At 41.6% G+C, this 1,687-nt stretch overlaps 1 protein-coding gene across 6 annotated transcripts in view; it reads right to left on the bottom strand.

The window, feature by feature from the left end:
* mtus2b (microtubule associated tumor suppressor candidate 2b) overlaps positions 1-1,480 on the bottom strand; it is a 65,172-nt gene extending 63,692 nt beyond the window's left edge. For 5 of the 6 annotated variants that reach the window (XR_009827502.1, XM_062060879.1, XM_062060881.1 and 2 more), the window contains exon 1: positions 1,301-1,356. The gene's annotated coding sequence lies outside the window, so the exon portion shown is untranslated. Of the gene's footprint in view, positions 1-1,300 lie in introns of all 6 variants that reach the window. The other variant, XM_062060880.1, reaches the window with a different exon arrangement.
* Positions 1,481-1,687: the final 207 nt, after the last annotated feature.

Genomic DNA, 1,687 nt, shown 5'->3' with positions numbered 1-1,687 from the left:
TCCACATGGAGAGGAGCCAGATGAGGTGGTTCGGGCATCTGGTCAGGATGCCACCTGAACACCTCCCTAGGGAGGTGTTTAGGGCACGTCCGACCGGTAGGAGGCCACGGGGAAGACCCAGGACACGTTGGGAAGACTATGTCTCCCGGCTGGCCTGGGAACGCCTCGGGATCCCCCGGGAAGAGCTGGACAAAGTGACTGGGGAGAGGGAAGTCTGGGCTTCCCTGCTTAGGCTGCTGCCCCCGCGACCCGACCTCGGCTAAGCGGAAGAAGATGGATGGATGGATGGACAAATAAAAAATTAATGGATTTTTAAATATTTTCTTGATCAATTAATCAATGTTTTGAAATAAATAGTAAAAATAAAAAATAAATCAATTTTTTATATATTTAAAAAAATCAATTAATTCAATTTTTAAAACAAATAATAATAATACAAATAAAAAATAAATCGATTTTTTTCATATTTTTTAAATCAATTAATACATTTTTTTAAATTGATAATGATAATAGAAGTAAAAAAAGATACAGTTTTTCCTCTATTTTTAAAATAAATTAATCGATTTTTTTAATCAATCGATTTTGTATTTTTTTTAAAATCAATTAATCGATTTTTTAAAATAAATTAAAAAAGTTCAAAATAAATCGATTTTTTAATATTTTTTTAATCAATTAATCTTTTATTTTTTATTTTTGGGACACCAAATTGTTCTGTTACATTTCCCGGGGCGTTTCGGGACGTTAAAGTGGGCTTAAGTGGAAACTCTTCCGCTCCAAAAGGGCCCGCTGATGGGCGCACGGTTACCATGGCGACGAAAGAAAAAAAAAGGTGAGAATTACTATTGTTTTGAAGGTCGACTCTCTGATACCGATACTCGTGCGTTGGATGGTATCGAGTGTGCAGTTGCGCCCTTCAGGAATCGTACTTTAAATCGCTGGACATTAGGAGCCTCCACACGCACGATGGTTGCCGTGATGCTGCAGCGTGTTGTCGTCAACACGCCTCCGTGGGCACCATCCCCCCGCCCCCCCTCTGCTCCGTCTTCCCGCCACCTGCCACCTGAGTCGCCTCTCCTCGTGGAACTCCTTTGTGGTCGCGCGCAAAAAACAACAACAACAATCGTCTTCATGTTATCGATCACTCCCGCCTCCTGTTGTTCGCGCCGTGGAACCTTTAAATACGCGGACATTTTGACTGTTTTTAGCGGGAAAAAACAACATCACGAGTAAAAGGTGCGCCATCACCTGCACCCTCACCTCGACATGACGTCATCAAGGGACGAGAAATCAAAGTTCTTACCGTGCATCTCGATTAGGAAGAAGAGCAGAAACGGAGCCACGATGATGGAGAGGACGACACGCCGAGCTGCAGCGTCGCTGGACGGCAACGCCCACCCATCACGTCTCCCTCTGCTGGACGCGTCTGGAACTGCACAGGATGCTTTATTACAGTATTGACATATTTAGACATGTTGTGCTTTTCAAGTGAAACATGAGAAGACACCGACAAATGTGGTCATACATTGAAACACAAGCTTATTAAAAATCACAAAAATCTAATAAAATCAAACCAGGAAATAAAATATTTAAAGGCACATCGACAAGGCAACAAGTAGGGAAAACACATTTAAAAAATATATTATTTACTGTTTTGGCAAGTCAAGTTATTACAGTTTGACATTCATTC

Source organism: Entelurus aequoreus, linkage group LG10 (assembly GCF_033978785.1).
Source record: "Entelurus aequoreus isolate RoL-2023_Sb linkage group LG10, RoL_Eaeq_v1.1, whole genome shotgun sequence".
NCBI classification, from domain to species: Eukaryota; Metazoa; Chordata; class Actinopteri; order Syngnathiformes; family Syngnathidae; genus Entelurus; species Entelurus aequoreus.
The sequence above is the reverse complement of the archived record's forward strand: the minus strand, read 5'-3'. Positions and strand labels throughout refer to the sequence as shown.